This window comes from Camelina sativa, chromosome 1 (genome assembly GCF_000633955.1).
Source record: "Camelina sativa cultivar DH55 chromosome 1, Cs, whole genome shotgun sequence".
NCBI classification, from domain to species: Eukaryota; Viridiplantae; Streptophyta; class Magnoliopsida; order Brassicales; family Brassicaceae; genus Camelina; species Camelina sativa.
Window position 1 is genome coordinate 14961930 of NC_025685.1, and position 22737 is coordinate 14984666.

A 22737-nucleotide genomic window follows, 5' to 3' on the forward strand; every position below is an offset into this window, starting at 1 on the left:
AAAAAATAGTAGATACTATGAAGTGAGTAATATTTTTATTTTGCTTTTATGGTATTTTTCATTGAAAAATGTATTTCTATTTAATTTAAAAAGCCTTACCTGGCAAATTTTAATTTGAACAACACATATATTTTGATGCAAGGGAAAAGTAAAAATTTTCTATTGGTGTATGTAAGGGAAAAAAAATAAAATAAAAGATATTTTCTCTTTTTTTTTTATGTAAGGGAAAAAAATGTAAGGGAAAACTAAAACTTTTATATTGGTGTATGTAAGGGAAAAAATGAAAAGAAAATATATTTTCTCTTTTTTTTTTACACTAAAAGATATTTTCTTTTTTTTGGGTGATTTGTTACCTTTGGTAACCAGATTTGGTAATATATATTTTATATTAATCAAAAACCTATTATGCCCTTACTTTTACATTTTCCACAAATGAGAAACCTCTAATTGATAGATAGGTTTCAAGTGAGAAATTGAGTGATATCTTTGTTTTCACCATTTGATAGACTCCTAGACATGAATCTATGCCCACGAACACTTCTGAGCCACGACTTCTTGTTTCTTGTCCAACTCCCTAAGTAGTCTGTTGATGTCTTGAACCTCTTGGATTTTGATACTGTTAGAGGACCCGTGATACTAGGATTTTTGTGTCTATCATAGCAGGTTCAATTAACCGTATGCATTGTAGTACTTAAGGTGTCAATCCAAATGGGATGATGCTAATCACAAAAGATGCAATCAAGATAGAACAAGTTAAGCCAATACAGGTATGGGGGTGGTATCTATCAACCTAATGAAGCAGAAATGAAATGCAATAAAGTAAACAACTTAAAGAAGTACTAAGCAGAAATTAAGTTACTAAACAAGTGCAATAAACAAGACTAAGCAGAATTAACTAATAAGCAGAAGTAAACAAGAGAAAACTAGAAAAGAGCAGAGCATAAATAAGAAAGTAAACTAGAGCTCGACCTAGCACTCGGTCGAGCATGGTATGAACCAAGGTCGAGTGCATGGTCGAGTGATGCAGAACAGAAGATTAAATGCAAAACTAAAGTGCATAATCTATAAAGAAGAAAATGAGAAGTAATTAAATGCAATAAACATAAGCAAACAAGTAGCAAATAGATTCTAAGGATGGGAATTATTGGTTGGTGTTAAATTTAATCTATCTAGGTTGTTTAACAAAACTCAATCAACAAAGAGCTAATCCTTAGAAACAATGATCTTAAGGGCTTACCAATCCACTCTCATGACAGAGGTAATCAAGTTTAGTAACATCCTAACCCAACTCTCATTGGTGAAACCATACTAAACAGGCTTTAAGAATCAGACCATTACTGGTCAAAAATCACCTTACACATCTAATCTCTTAGGCTAAGTATGATAATCTCTAGCATTAGCTTTATCTAACAACCTAAACATTGGTATGATGCAAGGAAGCTTAAGATCTGTTCTTACCCTCTCAGATATAAGAACAGCTTAGAGTTCACCTAATCTAGAATTCAAGCTTAAACAATCCTAAACAAACTAAGTTCTCTACCAACCTAACCCATCCTTAAAATCTATCTCTACTCAGATCTAATAAATAAGATGTAAGAAAACAAACCCAGAAAATGATAAAACAGACATAATCAGAAAGATAATGATGAAATAAGCAACTTTGTAGAAGAAATCAAATGAAAATATTTAAAGCATCAAAAGTTATGAAGGTTACAAATTTTGGTGGCTAGACCTAAAAAAACGAGATTGTCCTGTGGCCAGAGGTAAAAGATCTATTTATATAAAAGAAGGGAATCCATCATTAGCTAGGAGACAAAATATAAATCCAGTGGTAAGTGCTCGACCATGTGCTCGGTCGAATACATGGTCAAGTGATTTGTCAAGTAGCTACAGTCGTCGATCTGGTATGATATCCTTTCAATAAAATAGCGATAACTCTTGTTACACAACTCCGATCCGCCTTTGACTACCGGCATTGGAAAGCTAACTCGATTGTCTAAAACTTTCGTGAAGACTTTGGAAGCTGAATGCAAACGGAAAATATTTATTCTAGNCATGGTCGAGTGATGCAGAACAGAAGATTAAATGCAAAACTAAAGTGCATAATCTATAAAGAAGAAAATGAGAAGTAATTAAATGCAATAAACATAAGCAAACAAGTAGCAAATAGATTCTAAGGATGGGAATTATTGGTTGGTGTTAAATTTAATCTATCTAGGTTGTTTAACAAAACTCAATCAACAAAGAGCTAATCCTTAGAAACAATGATCTTAAGGGCTTACCAATCCACTCTCATGACAGAGGTAATCAAGTTTAGTAACATCCTAACCCAACTCTCATTGGTGAAACCATACTAAACAGGCTTTAAGAATCAGACCATTACTGGTCAAAAATCACCTTACACATCTAATCTCTTAGGCTAAGTATGATAATCTCTAGCATTAGCTTTATCTAACAACCTAAACATTGGTATGATGCAAGGAAGCTTAAGATCTGTTCTTACCCTCTCAGATATAAGAACAGCTTAGAGTTCACCTAATCTAGAATTCAAGCTTAAACAATCCTAAACAAACTAAGTTCTCTACCAACCTAACCCATCCTTAAAATCTATCTCTACTCAGATCTAATAAATAAGATGTAAGAAAACAAACCCAGAAAATGATAAAACAGACATAATCAGAAAGATAATGATGAAATAAGCAACTTTGTAGAAGAAATCAAATGAAAATATTTAAAGCATCAAAAGTTATGAAGGTTACAAATTTTGGTGGCTAGACCTAAAAAAACGAGATTGTCCTGTGGCCAGAGGTAAAAGATCTATTTATATAAAAGAAGGGAATCCATCATTAGCTAGGAGACAAAATATAAATCCAGTGGTAAGTGCTCGACCATGTGCTCGGTCGAATACATGGTCAAGTGATTTGTCAAGTAGCTACAGTCGTCGATCTGGTATGATATCCTTTCAATAAAATAGCGATAACTCTTGTTACACAACTCCGATCCGCCTTTGACTACCGGCATTGGAAAGCTAACTCGATTGTCTAAAACTTTCGTGAAGACTTTGGAAGCTGAATGCAAACGGAAAATATTTATTCTAGTCGATCTTTGAGGGGCTCATCTTGAATCCGACCAAGTGTTCTTTGGCAACGGTCGAGTGTGTGCTCGACTCCATGGTCGAGTGATTGTTTTACTCCTATTTTGAGCCTTACTCCCTTGCTTGATGTCTCCTTTTGATCATAACTTCTACTTGGTGCTTCCAAAGTACCTAATTCACCTGTTTATGCACACAAATATGCAAATGCAATGCAAATTCTATCCTAATGCATAAACTGAGAATAAAAGACATGAATGTGCTAAAACTTACTCTAAACAATGCAAAACAGGAGATAAATGCATACTAAAAGATCGTAAAATATAGAGTTATCAACTCCCCCAAACTTAGTCTTTGCTTGCCCTCAAGCAAACAATCATGACATAAGGAGGAAGAGAAGTTTGAAGATGAGAACTCATAAACAAAGAGTAGTAACAGAGGATTCAAACCACAGTCCTTAAATGCAATTCAATGGTGCAAAGAATCAGTCAAAGTGTTTACAAATATTTTTCTAAGCTTATCACAATGCACCATTCTAGTTCAACTCCTATCTATTAGTAAAGACTTGCAATCCCATTGAACATCTCTTTCACATTCATTAAAGTGTTTGGTGTAACCTTGCAAATGGAACATGAATCAAGCTCAGTTGGTTTAAGGGTAAGGCTTTTGAAGGTAGGTTGATAATGGTGTTTTTAGGGTGGTTAACTCTCAAACAAGAAGGAATACTACACAGTTGTGAAACCAATCTAAGACTGAGAACAATTTAGGCATACAAAACTTTGCTCTTGATGTTCTACCCACCTAGAAGCTTTTCTACCCTTTTCTCATCCTTATTTTCTTTCTTTTCAACCCAAAAACTCAGACTGTAATCTCTTAAACCCCTTTTTGTAACTTTTGGTCTTATTCTTTTTGCGTATCTCTAAGGCTACTCTTTATTTTAAACACTACCTCCTTTTCTTTCTTAATCTTTCTTTGCTATAATCCCAATCTTATTTGACTTTTCTTTACTCTTTTCTTTTTGATTCTAGGAGACTATAACAAGACAAGACTTTCTATGCCTTTTCTTTGAGACATAGAGCTTATAACCAAACTGAACCTTAGAGACCTTTCTTTTATTTTCTTTTGACCAAGTAAACCTTTCTATCCTTTCTTATTCTCTCTTGTTCCAAACCTGAACCCAAATCAACATTCTAACCACCTATTTCTTTCAAAACCAGTCTTATTAGCTAGGTCTAATGATTCCAAACCTAGCTAAAGCAAGAGCCAATTCTTTGTCGTTCTCAATACTCTCAAGATTCCACAACCTATAACATTATAAACAAAGAGGCCTCACTCAAAAAAAAATCAATACAAGGCTTGAAAGAAAAGGCTGGGGTTTCAAGGTATGACAAGAGATTGGATTAAATGAATAGAGTGGTAAAAAGAGAGTGTTAACCCAATTCAAAGTTCCATGAGCTAGCATTCACAGTCCATAAGCAAGATATTTGATGATCAGATTAAAGTCCAATATTATAGAGATGCAAAAAATGATCAAGCAAGTTTCACACAAGAAGGAGATGCTTTCAAATGACACAATGCTTTAAACATAGATTCTTCATTTTTTTCCAAGGACTGAACTAGTAACAATGAACTATAAATGAGGGATGTGGGTTCAATCCTAAGAATCAACTTCTAACATGGTAGATTTAATCATTGTTCCCCAATGCATATGTACAGTCCTATATGCAATATACTAAACACAATGCAACTATATGAACACTCTGTTTTTGTAAAGATTTCTTGAAAACTTTTCAAATTTTTATGGTTTTATATGCCTTAAATGCAATGCAGAAGCTAGTATGATTATGCTAAAATTTTGAAATAAGAAAACAGAAAACAACATCAAATGTCATCTCAAACCCTCCCCCAAACTTAAATTACACAGTCCCTTGTGTAAGAGAAATTTGAAAGAGGATTTAAGAATCAAAAACAAGATAAAAACATGGAATGCAACGGTATAGACAATGATTAGGTGAAAGTGGTACCTCAAGGCTGCTGGAGAAGGTGGGTAATCGATCTCTTACCCGAACAGATGCTCAGTCGAGTGCCTGGTCGAGTGACTAGTCGAGTGAGGTCCCAATCCTTCCTTTCTTCCTCAGATTAAACTCTCTTGCTTCCCTGAACACCAAAACACTAAAACAAAATCAAAATAACAAAAACTTAAACCAATATATACAAGGATACCTTAGGGACTTCCTCCCTAGTGAGCTCGTTTAAAGTCTCTAAGCTTGACTGGCAATACTTTGATGCTATGAGAGGTCATAGAGAGGTGATGAGTTCCCCTCTCTTCCCATAAAACAAAGTAGAGAGTAACAGAACTTAATCTAGCACATCTTGAAATCTAAAATGTAGCAAAACAGATCCCAATTGGCAACAACGCCAAATTGATACTAGGATTTTTGTGTCTATCCTAGCAGGTTCAATTAACCTTATGCATTGTAGTACTTAAGGTGTCAATCCAAATGGGATGATGCTAATCAAAAAAGATGAAATCAAGATAGAACAAGTTAAGCCAATACAGGTATGGGGGTGGTATCTATCAACCTAATGAAGCAGAAATGAAATGCAATAAAGTAAACAACTTAAAGAAGTACTAAGCAGAAATTAAGCTACTAAACAAGTGCAATAAATAAGACTAAGCAGAATTAACTAATAAGCAGAAGTAAACAAGAGAAACTAGAAAAGAGAAGAGCATAAATAAGAAAGTAAACTAGAGCTCGACCTAGCACTCGGTCGAGCATGGTATGAACCAAGGTCGAGTGCATGGTCGAGTGATGCAGAACAGAAGATTAAATGCAAAACTAAAGTGCAGAATCTATAAAGAAGAAAATGACAAGTAATTAAATGCAATAAACATAAGCAAACAAGTAGCAAATAGATCCTAAGGATGAGAATTATTGGTTGGTATTAAACTTAATCTATCTAGGTTGCTTAACAAAACTCAATCAACAAAGAGCTAATCCCTAGACAATGATCTTAAGGGCTTACCAATCCACTCTCATGACAGAGGTAATCAAGTTTAGTAACATCCTAACCCAACTCTCATTGGTGAAACCATACTAAACAGCCTAAACATTGGTATGATGCAAAGAAGCTTTAATTATCTAACAACCTAAACATTGGTATGATGCAAAGAAGCTTAAGCTCTGTTATCTAACAACACCTTACTTTATCTAACAACCTAAACATTGGTATGATGCAAAGAAGCTTAAGGTCTGTTCTTACCCTCTCATATATAAGAACAACTTAGAGTTCACCTAATCTAGAAAGAATTCTATAGAATTCAAGCTTAAACAATCCTAAACAAACTAAGTTCTCTACCAACCTAACCCATCCTTAAAATCTATCTCTACTCAGATCTAATAAATAAGATGTAAGAAAACAAACCCAGAAAATGATAAAACAGACATAATCAGAAAGATAATGATGAAATAAGCAACTTTGTAGAAGAAATCAAATGAAAATACTTAAAGCATCAAAAGTTATGAAGGTTACAAATTTTGGTGGTTAGACCGAAAAAAACGAGATTGTCCTGTTGCCAGAGGTAAAAAATCTATTTATAGAAAAGAAGGGAATCCATAGTTAGCTAAGAGACAAAATATAAATCCAGTGGTAAGTGCTCGACCATGTGCTCGGTCGAATACATGGTCAAGTGATTTGTCAAGTAGCTACAGTTGTCGATCTGGTATGATATCCTTTCAATAAAATAGCGATAACTCTTGTTACACAACTCCGATCCGCCTTTGACTACCAGAATTGGAAAGCTAACTCGATTGTCTAAAACTTTCATGAAGACTTTGGAAGCTGAATGCAAACGGAAAATATTTATTCTAATCGATCTTTGAGGGGCTCATCTTGAATCCGACCAAGTGTTCTTTGGCAACGGTCGAGTGTGTGCTCGACGCCATGGTCGAGTGATTGTTTTACTCCTATTTTGAGCCTTATTACTTTTCTAGATGTCTCTTTTTGATCATAACTTCTCCTTGGTGCTTCCAAAGTACCTAATTTTCCTGTTTATGCACACAAATCTGCAAATGCAATGCAAATTCTATCCTAGTGCATAAACTGGGAATAAAAGACATGAATGTGCTAAAACTTACTCTAAACAATGCAAAAACAGAAGATAAATGCATACTAAAATATGATAAAATATAGAGTTATCAACCCGTCGGGACGATCAATGCTTTTTCTGATGCTTCTTCCGATACAAGCTGCTCATTGGCTACTAGATGCTCCTTCGCTACAAGCTATTATTACTGTTTTTAGATAAACTTAATAAGCATCTTTTTTTTCTTATGAGATAAAGTTAACAAAAATACTTAACTAGTTTTTTTCTATATTACTAATGAGAATAGAAATCTCAGCCATCGATACATATATATATATATATATATATATATATATATATATATATTATTGCTTTCCTGGAAGATATCACAATCAGAACAATACCGAGATCTTGAAGTTTTCTCCACCAAAAAGCAATAGACGAGATCTTGAAGTTTTTGTCCAGCAGTTATAAGATTTTTCTTCTCATATGTATGAAAAGAAAACATTTGCCTATTCATTTACAAAACTTCACAATCAAAACATTTGTATTGTTCTCTGCAACTTGGAGAAAATATTTCCACCATCTTTTTTTGATGTTATGGAATATTTGCCTATTCATTTACCACATAAAGCTCGACTTGGAGGACCTGTACAATTTGGATGGATGTATCCTTTCGAACTATACATGGGTCATTTAAAGAAAAAGGTGAAAAACAAAGCAAAAGTAGAAGGTTTGATTGTTGAACAATACGTCAATGAAGAAATTTCTACATTTTGTTCTTATTATTATGAACCCCACATCAAGACAAAAAGTCGACTAGGAGATCGACAATATGATGGATATGATCACTGTACACAACAACCTGATGAAGTCCCATATATTTTTTCTCAACAAGGGAGGTGCAGTGGTAAAGCAAACGAGAAATGGTTTGAAAATGAAGACTACCATATTGCATATACATATATTCTTTTGAACTGTGAAGAAGTAAGCCCATATGAAAGAAAAGGTACTACTTAACTAAGTGGGTGTTTACCTGTTTTATGTACAGTCAAGGGCTTTGGTTGCGTAATGAACAAAGGTTAATGTGCGGTCAAGGGATTTGGTTGCGTAATGAACAAAGGTTTATGTACGGTCAAGGGCTTTGGTTGCGTAATGAACTAAGTGGGTGTTTACCTGTATAAAAAGGTTTCTACTTTGGTTGTATCATTAACCTGCTTTATGTATGTATGGTGTTCCATTGGTCTCGCTGTTTAAGAGTTAAGTGTGTTTTTGGGTTTATTTGTAAAATGTAAACCTTTTTATTTGGTATAAATATTAGCATTAAACCCAAAAAAAGCGCTGATGGATACTAGGCGCTTCTGTAGAAAACAGATTTTTATGAACTTGGATTCCTTGAAATTGAGGCTTGTCTTCTCACAATTGATATTTTTCGGTTTTTCCATAGAGAAAACACTTTTCTAAACAAATTTTTTGAATTGCAACATAGAGATGATCATAACTAAAATGCAATCAGGTCATACACTTGTATAAGTAAAACGGGTTTGATTTTCCTCGGAAAATACAAAATTTCGAACGAGTGCATTAACAGATTTTTTCCTGACAGACGGGTAACGATGCAACTGGTCCATAATATAGCGGTCGGAAAGATTGAGTTATATGTTCGTCGGGAACCACNTTTTTTTTTTTTTTTTTTTTTTTTTTTTTTGCCAAACCTACATATTCTTATTCTTGTTTAATTATGTTCATATACTAGATATTCACCCACAATACACCGCGGAGCTATAGTTTTGTTAGGGATTACATAAATTAATTAAATTATTTAATTTTCTATATATGTGTAACATCCGCGAACCGAAATCCCGGTTTAGGGATTGCATCGATCGATGCACTATGTGTTTAAGTGAAACGTTGCGTTTTGGGCAAAGAAAAAAGGGGGAAAACCCTTAAGTCGTCATTTTGTCTCATTAGACGACTTTGGCCGTTTTTGAGAGAAAAGAGAAGAGAGAAGAGTGTTCTTGGTGTTCTTGGAGATTTCTATTGATTGGTGGCTTTTTCGGGTGAGATCTGAGGCTTAAGGCATTGTAGGAGGCTTTTAGAAGTGTTTTCCTGCGTGAATAAGGTCAGAATCTTCTTGGCAAAGGTAAGTGCATGATCATGGCTTATCTAAGCTGGAGAAATTTCTGATTTGCTTGTTTTGTGTTGTTAGGCTTATTGGATTGGTATTTGGGACGATTGGAAGCTTTCTTGTGGCTTGGGATTGTGTTTTGTGGTTACAGGAACAAAAATCTGGCGAGAAGCTTCGGGGGAAAACGATGCTCGGCATTGCATCGGTCGATGCACACTGTGCGTCGGTCGATGCAGATGCGAAGAAGGCGCGTAAAATCTAGGGTTTTCGTGCTATGTCGAGCATGTGTCGGTCGATGCAATGGGAGCATCGGTCGATGCAAGTTAGCCTTGCATCAGTCGATGCAATTTACCCTTGCATCGGTCGATGCAGATCTTGCGTCGGTCGACGCAACCTCCAACTGGTGTCAGTCGATGCATGTTGGTGTCGGTCGATGCTGAGTCCTGGTTTGTTATTGTTGATTGTTTATTGATGGTTAGAGATGACTCTATTGCTTGTGTGTATAGCCCAGTAGATGGGAGGATTGCCTTACTGAGTGTTTATAAAATACTCATGCATTGCAATTTGCGTTTGTGGTGCAGGTAAAGGCAAAGTGTGATCGTGGAATCAAAGCAATGAAGAGGAGGATGTTCTAGTGGTTCGCTTGGTTGTCTGGCTTCTGTTAGGTTGCTAGAGTTGAGTCCTAGAATGTTGTTTAGGATTGCTGGTTATCTGGTTTATACTGTTTGGATCATTAGTTTATGATTTGGAATTAATATCGGTTATTGGATTATGATTGGATTATTTATTGGTTATTGGTATCTGTTATTTCCGCTGTTGGTTGTGTTTGTGGTTAGGTGGCTAGTAGGTATGGAACCACTAGCTGTAGTGTATTTATTATTATTGTTTATTATTTATTAATTAAAAAAACGGGTCTGGTCGTTTCAATATGTAACTAATTAGTTTTCTATTTAGTAAATTTTATAATTTTAAAAGTCTAATATATTGTATAATTCCTATTGTGTATATCTATTGTTTGACCGCGGTTTAATAATTTAAAATAGCATTATTGTTCATAATAATTATTTTAGTAAACTATTAGTCTATTTTTGTTTCTTTGTATTTGTATTTACAATGTAGTTAAAATATATTTTTAATACTAATAAAAATAATTAGATGAGTCTACCATAATTTGACAACCATAATTTAGAGGGTTTTCTTTTTATATTTTAATACTTTTGTATTTATAGATATTTACTACCATTAAAATGCTTTTTTGTTTTATAATTGGATATTTGATTAATTTTAATCTATTAGGTATAAAGATTAAACATTTGTTATAGTTGGGGGCGTTATGGCAATTCTTGTACTTGTTGTCTTATTGATTCCTATTAGTTAATTATTAATTATTTTTTTTGTTTCCACCGACTAAATCTGATTGTCTGTAGAGAAAAAGAAACGTCAATTTTTATTTTCTCTTATCATCTTTGACATTATGATTTTCTCAAATATGAGATATTTGAAGTTCTTTTTCTGATTCTTCCATGTCAACAAAAGAAATAATAGATTAATTTAGAAGGTAATCATGTAGAGAGAAGCATCGATCATTGCCTGTCCATATCGTTTTCATCTCCATGATGCAAGATTGGAATGGTTCCAGGTAAATAAATATGTTCTTTCTGTTGTTGATTTGTCAAAATTGTTTGAACTCACATATATGGTTATACGCCGATTTCTGATCAATTGTAGATAATCGAAATAGGAAACATATTGGGGGAGATTCGTTTATTACAATAAAGTCAGCAGGTGATTCAATCTTATCAGTTGTGGACAGCCATATATGATTTGAGATAGGTATGATGTATTAAGAAGTATGAACCTAAATCTCTTCCTCTAGCTAAATTTTTGAATCTCTTGCTTTTTCAATCGTAGCTATAGTAATTGGGGTTTTGTTTTCAGGCATCAAAAACTAAACAATGGGAGTTTTCCTTCACTTAGCCTCACTCACAAGGAGGTGGGTGGATTTTCTACACAAATCGCGTGATGGTCAGAGAGATTATCCAACCTTCGTAATTCTTGTATCTGTTGACTTGGTTCTTGAGGGAAATGGGACAAAGTCTTTCAAGTTAAATCCTAACGGATCCTATGCCCCCTTTATCTTTGTCCACAAATGGATACCATTCTGCATCAGATAAAAGTTATGTTTTTTCTTCGGAGCTGTGAAGATAAATTCAGCTGGTCTTTGTGTTGTTAAAATTCATCTGATCAATTCGTTTCTGTGGGATGATCTACTATTTAAAGTCCTCCTGCAATTTAAGTTGAGGTACCACTGCATAGAGAAGAACAGTAAGAAGGGTAAATCGCTCCCTTTCTACAAACAACTACCCAGTTTTCTGTGAGCTCTTATGGGCGTTTTTTTTACTTATAAGGGTTAACGTGTAAGGGCATTCGAGTCAAGATGAGGAACAAACTATTCTCTTCCGTTTATCAACCGTGTTAGATCTTGTAGTCCTATTCTGTAGATTACTTTCAGAGGTAATTTTTGTTAAGCATTCTTATATCTCTTGTACTATGTTCCATCTAGGCTTTGGTAATTTGTTAAATTTTTTTACTGTTTTGATGTTGGTTTACTTTGCAGGTTAGTTGAGATTCTAAGCAATGACTAATAAAAGTGTCTGATACCGTATATATAGATTCATCAACTAGAAAAGGTAAGATGGTAAGTAGTATAGAAATTTGTTTAAGTTGTAATAACCAACCTTAAAGTATACTGTCATATATATAGCTAATTGTGTTTTTTTACCTTCAGGTTGAAGTGCAGGTGACAAAAGTGCATAAATGTAACAAAGTACTGCTATCAGCACTAAGCGTCTTGAAGGTAATTTGATTGAGGTTGGTATCTATATATGCACTCACTACAATTAGTTTTTAAATTTTTTTGTGTGTTCACTGCATTGAGTTTTACAAATTTAAGTGATTAGCAAACGGTTAAATCTATTGGCTCTCAAGAAAAAATTAATAAATTGTCTCGTGTATTGGTTATGAAAATGGAAGTAAAAGAAAGGTTGAATCTGTGTTTAGAAACTAAATTTAAAAATTACAATAAGCAAAATATTGATTCATATCAGTCCTAACATTCGGTTCTGATATGCTTCCTTCATGGGTCTCGAATCACTGGTCCTAGGCCTGGGCATTCGGGTACCCGTTCGGATTCGGATCGGATATTTTGGATTTTCGGGTTTTCGGGTTTAGAGGTATAAGATCGTTCGGGTATTTCTAGATTTCGGGTATTTTGGGTTCGGATTCGAATTACCCAAAGTTCACAAAACTCAAAATTTTAGTATCTAATTTAGTTTAAATTATTCGATAATACGCAAAATATCTGAAAATTTAGAGTATTTTTTACTCAAATTTACTAATAAACAGTTTAAATACTTCAAATTATCTAAAATATCTAAAAATTTGAATATTTTGGACACTTATATTATTAAAATTATAAATATTACTAATATATTACTACTATATATTAATAATGTGGGTATATTCGGATACCCGTACGGATTTCGGTTTGGATCGTGTTCGGGTTTTTGGATTTAGAGATTTAGAACCCGTTCGGGTATTTTACAATTTCGAATACGGGTTCGGATCGGGTTTTTTGGATCGGGTTCGGATCGGATCTTTGGATCCGGGTATTTTGCCCAGGCCTAACTGGTCCTATTGATAATGAGGCCCCTGCATTTTCTAAAAAACATCACAATTATAAGAAAATTATAGTTCTGAGTCATAATACAATGAAGAAATGAGCATGCTAGTAATATAAGATATGTAAAGTCCTTCTTCACTGATGCATGAATCTTTTTACTCTGAAAGAATGAAAGACATAAGATGCATTAGTAATAGAAAATAATTGTATCTCGTAAATGTAAACATTTATTCTTACCATCGAATCTGACAAAACCAACTCAAGTGTTTCACCAGCGTTTTCGGTATGTAGACGCCATGAATGGATGACCTTCACTTGAACCCTCCATGAGGTTTTGTAGGGACGATCATCTTTCAAGAAAGCATAGGTAGCAGCCATAATGTGAGTGATGTATAGATATGATTGCTTGTGTATAATCTTCGTTTTAGGTGAGTATTATTTATAGGGAAACCGATTAGGTCGGCCTACACATTTGTTACGATATCAAAAAGATTTGATGAGGCGAGTAAGTAGAGAGATAATTATGTGTTCTGTTTTTTATTGTATCCTTATGGTATATGATATATTCTAAAAATTTTAATTATGTTTCGGTTGATTGATTTAGGAGATGCGTAATTGGTGGAGGAAAAAATTTGGAAATCAAGCAGTTTAAACACAAATCTCGCATAAGATCCTCGTGGAAGGCAAGGAAAATCTGTGCATTTTCTATTTAATTTTTGAAGATAAACAATTGGGGGGAAATAATTAAAGGTTATGTAATTTTCGAAAAAGGATGGGCTTGGGCTTATTATTTTTGAGTTGTAATCGTAGAACCCAAACTTAGATTTTTACTAATATAGACAGCAGCATGGTTGTAAATAAGTTGGAACTTAAGAAACTTTTTCATAAATGTTTCTGAAAATGTATATATAGATTTCCAGTGACCAAATAAGTCAAAAATTAAAACATTCTACCTATAACTATTCAAACTCACATCTAAATATGATATCAAACTTAACTCTTTCGCTATCTATTACAGTATAACATCATTTAATGCATTCAAAAACGTTTAGAAATATTCCATGCATATTTTCTAGGGTAATTTGATTTAAAAAGACATTTTTTCTTCAATTTGTCCCACTATGCTCTTTTTTTGAGTTTTGGTATAGTAGGTTTTACTATACAGAAAAACTCAATTATACCCTTAATCGCAGAAAAAATTAAAATTCCCTTTTTCTTAACTTGTATTTTGTATACTTTCTAAATTTAATCAAAAAATACTTTCTTTTGAATTAAATTTTTTACTTTTTTACTCTCTCTCGACATAACTCTCTCTCTCTTTCGATATCGACACAATTTTTCTCCTTCGGCGACTCTGGTAGCTTCTCCCACCGGCGAGAATCAAAGTTCTCTGGTACCTTCTCCTTCTCCCTCTCTCTCTCTCTCTCTCTCTCTCTCTTTCTCTCTCTCTCTCTCTCTCTCTCTCTCTTGGAATCTATTTCCAATCGAATCGAAGTTCTCTCTCTCAATCGATGTATGCAATTGTTTTATTGGATTGTTGTGGTTCTGTTTTTTTTTATTGGATTGGATTGTTGTGGGTGATGTCAATATAGTTTCTATATGTGATTGAATCATTGTGAGATTGAGCTATTTACTTATTCCAAGGTTTCACTTCATGAGACTCTGTTTTGCCTATGAATTCCTATTATTAAGGGTTTAGGATTGAGCTGAAAATGAGTATTAAGACTTAATCTCCGGATTCTTGCATATACCGCTTCTTCTCTTTGATTTTGTGGGTTTTTTGTTGTAAAGTTGAGATTTTGTTCTATAGTTCGGATTTTTCTTGCAGATACTGCTTCCTCTCTTTGATTTTGTGGGTTTTTTTAGTTCTAAAGTTGCGATTTTTGTTCTGAAGGTGAGATTTTTGTTGAGGTTTTGTTTCAAAGATGTCACTTTTTGGGGGTTTTGTTATATATAAAGTTATGAACTTTCACATGGCTGATGCGTATTTGTGTTTAGTATGTAGGATATAAAAGCTGACGTTTTTCGTGTTAGACATGTTTGCTTGCTTACACTTGCATGTGTCTTTTTTATCCGACATCATGCTGTCTATGGTCGTTTGTGTGTTTTTGTATGGTCGTTTGTCTATGGTTGTTTGTGTATGATAGTTTTTGTATTGTTAGTTCTATGTATGGTCGTTTGTGTGTTTGTTAAAGCCTTATGTATGGTAGTTTGTGTGTTTGTGTGGCTTGAATTTCACTTTTTATGTGTGTTCGTTTGTTAGTTTTTGTATTGCACATCAACCAAGCTCCATTTTGTTCATACTAATGAATTTCAGTTTTCATAATTTTTTTTGTGTAGCTATGAAAAACAGAAATTCCAAAACGCCTATTTAGAGTTGGATTTGAGCCACAAGTGAAGAAGATTAACAATTCCTGTCGAATTTCTATCTTGGGCAAAGTCAAACAAGCATTACCTAAAGAGTATGAGGAAGTGAAGAATGATCCAGTTTTTTCACATGTATTTGCAATCTACGAGAATGGTTTAGGGTATTTAGGGCGTTTGATACACAGCATGATGTCTAGGCAAATGGTTACAAAGAAAAAAAAGAGAGATATGGTTTGTGTTTGGAGGGAAGCCACTCAGATTTTCAATGCAAGAGTTTCATGCTGTGATTGGGCTCAAATGCACTGCCGATTTTAGTTGTGATTTAGAGAATTGGAAAGATGATGGTGGGTTTTGGAGAAAATTGATGAAGAGAAAAGGTCCGACTATTAGCATTAAGAGCTTGGTTGATGTACAATTACCTATAATTCACAAATGGAGTGAGATAGATAAGATCCGATTGGTGTATCTTCTTGTGATTGTTGGGTTGGTTATGGCTAAGGATGAAAAAAAGTATATTTCACTCAAATACATCAAGATGGTAATGGATCTTGATAAGGTGAGGACTTATCCTTGGGGTCTTAAAGCTTAAAAAAGTCTTGTTAAGTCTATCATAGAAAAAAGAGAAGATTTGAAGAAGATCAATAGCTATGCATTAGATGGTTTCTCATATGCATTTCAAATATGGGTGATGGAGGCAATTCCAGACATTGGAAAGTTGTTGGGAGAAAAGATTAGCACAGAATTTACAGAAGCTCCTCGATGTTCTAACTGGAAAGGCGCAGCCAAAGTATCATATGATGATATCATCCAACTAGAAAGTACATTTGGACCGAATGTACTTTCTTTGCCAATCCAAATCTTATCAAATGTTTTATCTTAACTTCTAACCGTTTTTTTTAGGATGTTGTGTATCCATTCATTTCTCTTACTAGAGATTTTGACATTGTTGAATACATTGACTTTATATGGCCTGACGAAGTTAGCGATGGTGAAGTAGATAATTTGAAAGCTATGATCAGATCTGGAAATGATTTTGGAGACCATATTTGGGGAACTGTTCAAGTTGATGATGTTGATGGTGAACATATTCAAGAAAAAGAAGACGTTGACAGTGAGGCTTGTGAAGAAAATCAAGGGTCTAGTTTAACGAAGAGTGGTGAGAGTACACAAGCTGGTTATGATGAAGAGTCAGGTTGCAAGAGAAAGAGACAACCTGATCATAATGTAGAGAGGAGGAAAAAGAAAGTGCTCTATGAGCGAGCAGCAACAACACATCGAGCTGCAACAGATGAACAAATGAAGTCTTTGATTAGTGTGTTTGAGACTTGTTTCAAGAGTTTTGAGAATAAGGTTGACAGTCGATTGGAAAAAATAGAAAAGGATATCTCACTGTTGAAGGATACTATAACTTCAGCTGTAATTACAATAAGCACTCAAGCCACGGTTAAGCAACCATCCATTCCAGCAGAAAAGAAGAGTAAATATGTGGTACGTAAGACTTAAATCTCTATGTTATGTTTGTGTTTTTTTTTAATACTCTAAAAGAATATGTAATCGGATATATATGCATGTGGGTGTAATAATTAGTGTTAATATTTTTGTTAAACTTTTTGTATTGACAGGATGAATCGTTTTTAATTGATGATCTTTTCACTCATCATAGTGAAATATATCTTAATTTGGATTCCCAAGAATTTTTACAAAAAACAGTAGGACACCTATCTCAAAAGACAGATGTACTTGAGTTTGATCCTACACAGAATGTATTGTGCAAAGATGACATCAGAAATTGGAGTCCTCGAAACGAGGGTGAAAATGATGAGGATTCTGTTTTGGTGTTCGTTTCTGATGATCGATTCGATGCTTTTGCAGCGTGGAGTAGAACACTGGGGTAAGTTGTTCAATTATATTTTTCCTATTCTTTTGTTCAATGAGGCTTATGCACAATTTATTCTTTTTGCAGAATGCTTAAGTTGGGTCCGAGTGTAATTAATGATGAATTACTAAGTCGAGTCATGACAAGCTACGTTTGGCTTCAGAGTGACGTACGTTTCATGATTTTTTTGTCAATTATTTTTTTCAATATATTTTTTATTGTCAACGTTTGATTTTTGTCCATTATATTTTTTTCCAGGAAATAGATGCTATGATGTATATATTTTGGGAGAATACATCTTTAGGCCGACTGAAGTCAAATCGTGTTGGCTTCATGAATTGTCTGTTTAGCATGCAAATCAAAAACGAATATTTGAAGTTTAGAGAAGATAAAAAAAGGCCACAAATGGGATTCTATGATCTTTGGTTATGCCAACGGTGACTTGCCTTCTCATGGAAAGACGGGGAAGAAATGGACATTAGACTTCGACGGAGTCTACACTCCTGTGTTCGTCAATGATAATCATTGGATATCTCTGTGCATTAATTTTGGCCTAAGAACAGTTGAAGTATTTGATTGTTCTGGTCGCACCCACAGAAGTCATGTGGATCCATTTGCAATCCTCATCCCTCGACTTGTGAAGGAAGTTCAGACCAAAACCTATGGTAAATATCTTCATGTGGCTCCATATTCTATCATTTTTGCTTCAGTGCCACCAAATCTTAATAAGTCATGCTCTGACTGTGGAGTGTATGCACTTAAATACATAGAGTGTCATATGCTTAACCTAGATATGAGTTTGATAAACGATGACAACATTAAAGAAGCTCGTACGAAGATTGCAGTTGATTTGTGGGAAGCAGCATCTGATCCTGTGTTCATTGAGCGAATGGGAAAGTATGAGCCTCCATCTGTATCGCCTCATATTGTAGACCTTAGTTAAATTTAAGATTTTGCTAGGATTATTATTGCGATTGTAGTATGTCACTCACGTCATGTTTTTTATTGCTGGAAATTTTATTTAGCTTTTGTTTTTAAGTTTTACGTGTTACAACACCAACGAAGCACACACATCAATATTTCAAACACGTATTCTCTATGTTTAAGACAAATACAACGTCCAAAACAAAAGCTTGTTTAACATAAGAAATTCAAAATAACGTCCAAAACAAAACATAAGAAATCCAATACAACGTCCAAAACAAAACATCAATTATTTTGAAACATAAAAAAATTCAAAATAAAAAAACATAAGAAAGCCAATAACATGTATTTGAAACATAAGAAATTCAAAATAAAAAAACATAAGATATCCAATAATGTGAACTCCAAATAGTGACGAAGAAGACTACATCATAAATCCTCAAAGATTAGCCTCCATTTTACTAGCAAGACCAGCCTTTTTACTAGCAAGACCAGCCTGCGAAGATAAAAAAAAATAATGAATGTTAAATTAAATAAACTAAAACATGTATTTGAAATGATGTGTAAAAGTTGTTGAACAAACCTATTATTAGATCGTGTTTTCACATGTCGATCTATTGTGGCCTTCTTTACCACAACGGCCACACTTACGCCTCTTCGCTCCTTGTGACGATCTTATCTTGTCTTCCACTGATTCATATCTTCTTTTTCTTCTTCTACCAGCTCCTCTTCTTGTCTCAGGTGGTACAATTTTTACATCACCAACAGTTTCGGGAACACACCATTCATCTTCAGGAACACCTATAGGATTAATGGTTTCCTCGTACAATGATCTCCATGCAGCAGTAGTGAACACATCATCAGCGTATGGGTACAGACTTTTCCCAATACTAAAAGCTGCTTTTATGGCATGTCTACAAGGAAGTTTTCCTATGTCGAACTTTCCACATGAACAAGTCCTCTTCTCCAAATCAACAATATAATCTACTCATTTACTTTTAATCTGTAATATAAATTANCATCATAAATCCTCAAAGATTAGCCTCCATTTTACTAGCAAGACCAGCCATTTTACTAGCAAGACCAGCCTGCGAAGATAAAAAAAAATAATGAATGTTAAATTAAATAAACTAAAACATGTATTTGAAATGATGTGTAAAAGTTGTTGAACAAACCTATTATTAGATCGTGTTTTCACATGTCGATCTATTGTGGCCTTCTTTACCACAACGGCCACACTTACGCCTCTTCGCTCCTTGTGACGATCTTATCTTGTCTTCCACTGATTCATATCTTCTTTTTCTTCTTCTACCAGCTTCTCTTCTTGTCTCAGGTGGTACAATTTTTACATCACCAACAGTTTCAGGAACACACCATTCATCTTCAGGAACACCTATAGGATTAATGGTTTCCTCGTACAATGATCTCCATGCAGCAGTAGTGAACACATCATCAGCGTATGGGTACAGACTTTTCCCAATACTAAAACATGCTTTTATGGCATGTCTACAAGGAAGTTTTCCTATGTCGAACTTTCCACATGAACAAGTCCTCTTCTCCAAATCAACAATAAAATCTACTCCTCTACCTTTAATCTGTAATATGAATTGAGAAATAGGATAAGCTTTAAATTTTTCACCCTTCTCTATTCTTCTAGAAATCTTCTTCTCCACCTCAATGGTTAAAGGGTCGTTTTGCTGCGCACTTANCGTGTTTTCACATGTCGATCTATTGTGGCCTTCTTTACCACAACGGCCACACTTACGCCTCTTCGCTCCTTGTGACGATCTTATCTTGTCTTCCACTGATTCATATCTTCTTTTTCTTCTTCTACCAGCTTCTCTTCTTGTCTCAGGTGGTACAATTTTTACATCACCAACAGTTTCAGGAACACACCATTCATCTTCAGGAACACCTATAGGATTAATGGTTTCCTCGTACAATGATCTCCATGAAGCAGTAGTGAACACATCATCAGCGTATGGGTACAGACTTTTCCCAATACTAAAAGCTGCTTTTATGGCATGTCTACAAGGAAGTTTTCCTATGTCGAACTTTCCACATGAACAAGTCCTCTTCTCCAAATCAACAATATAATCTACTCATTTACTTTTAATCTGTAATATAAATTAAGAAATAGGATAAGCTTTTAACTTTTCACCCTTCTCTATTCTTCTAGAAATCTTCTTCTCCACCTCAATGGTTAAAGGGTCGTTTTGCTGCGCACTTAATGCCCTACGCTCATAAAACCAGCGGGTTAACATTTCTCTAATGCTATCTAACAAAGGAATTATTGGATACTCTCTTGGTGATCTCAAAGCTGAATTTATTGATTCAGCAGGGTTGTTGGTGTTAATGTCATATCTTTATCCAGAAAAATGACATCTAGCCCATTTTTTAACATCGGCCTCCTCTAGATAACCTCCAATCGCCGGACTGATATTATAAATTTCCTCAAAATGTTTATCAAACTCAGCAACTATATACANTGATCTCCATGAAGCAGTAGTGAACACATCATCAGCGTATGGGTACAGACTTTTCCCAATACTAAAAGCTGCTTTTATGGCATGTCTACAAGGAAGTTTTCCTATGTCGAACTTTCCACATGAACAAGTCCTCTTCTCCAAATCAACAATATAATCTACTCATTTACTTTTAATCTGTAATATAAATTAAGAAATAGGATAAGCTTTTAACTTTTCACCCTTCTCTATTCTTCTAGAAATCTTCTTCTCCACCTCAATGGTTAAAGGGTCGTTTTGCTGCGCACTTAATGCCCTACGCTCATAAAACCAGCGGGTTAACATTTCTCTAATGCTATCTAACAAAGGAATTATTGGATACTCTCTTGGTGATCTCAAAGCTGAATTTATTGATTCAGCAGGGTTGTTGGTGTTAATGTCATATCTTTATCCAGAAAAATGACATCTAGCCCATTTTTTAACATCGGCCTCCTCTAGATAACCTCCAATCGCCGGACTGATATTATAAATTTCCTCAAAATGTTTATCAAACTCAGCAACTATATACACTTTTGACGCTTTTGCAACACGTCCAGCCACACCTCTTCCTTTATAATTTGTTACCACATTACCTATCAAGTGGTGGATGCAAATGCCATGATTAGCCAAGGGGTAGATTTTTCCAATCAATTTACAAATAGATATATGTCGATCTGACACAAAAGCTAAATCTTTGTCATCCACAATAACAACGTTAAGCTGCATTAAAAACCACTCCCATGAAGCATCATTCTCAGAATCATCAATCCCAAATGCAATTGGATACAAATTAGAGTTACCATCTACGGTCGTAGCAACTAGTAGAACTCCTTTGTATTTGCTCTTTAATAACGTTCCGTCAAGTACAATTACCTTCCAAATTTTCTTGTAGAACCCTCTTATTGTTTGACCAAATGAAATGAATAGATACTTGAATCTACCATCACAATCAATATCATAATTTGTATGTGTACCAGGATTCACCTCTTTTAGCATGTGCAAGTAGTTAGGTATCTTAGCAACACTTTTCTCTGGGATTCCTCTTACTTCGTTAACTGCATACTCACGAGATTCTCAAGCGTGGGAATAAGTTAGCTCACATCCATTCTTCGTACGCATAATATTAATGATGTCATTGGGTTTAGGTCCCTCCTTGACACCTTCATAATTATGTTTTATGAGATTCTCGATTGTTCTTGCTGAAGGTGTTCTACCAAATTTCGTTTTCCTTGAAGGAGCACAAGTATGGCTACCCACATACTTGTTGATTTTCCAACACATAGACCCTTCTAAGCACTCAGCACGAACACGCCAATTGCAAACATTATCAATACAGCGTATACACCATAATCTTGTACCAGATTTAGTAACTTTGTAATCGAAGTTATACTTCATGGCAAAAATTTCTAAACTTGCCTGTAAAGCTTCCTTGCTTTTGAAATATTGCCCCTTCTTTACCATAGAATCAACCATCATAGATCTAGCACCAACTTCAGCGTCCTTAGAAGTTATGAATTTACAATCATTCGGTTTTGCTTTGCTCACATTTTTTTGTTGCTTTTCACGGAGGAGACTGTCAACGCCTCCCTCACTTGAATCACTTGGTTCCTTATTCAAATCGATATTGCTTCTATCATTCACTGTGGTTTTAAACGTCACACACAACCGTATGTTATTCTTCATTCTCCAATAAGCAACAAAAATTTTCACTTGGCGATCATTCATCATAACAACCGGAGGAGAATCAACACTGAGATCAAAGGGTAAATAACTGAATTCCACATCAACCATGTTTAGAGACTGTATTTCATAGTCTTCCAAAACCATCATCTTTAGCTCTTCAAGAGTTGAATTGGCTTGAAAAGTAAGAAGTCTCCCACGTTTTTCTTCATCAACAATAAATCTCCATTCATTTTGCCTGGTACATCTCCATATACCACATGTTACATAGATTTGCAACATTTTGCAAAATCAACTCTTGAATGAAAGAACACAAAATTTAGGTTTACAAGCGTAGGAAAGTGAAGAATGAAAAAAAACTCTCTTAAACATGTTTTCAGAACACGTTTTAAACTTGT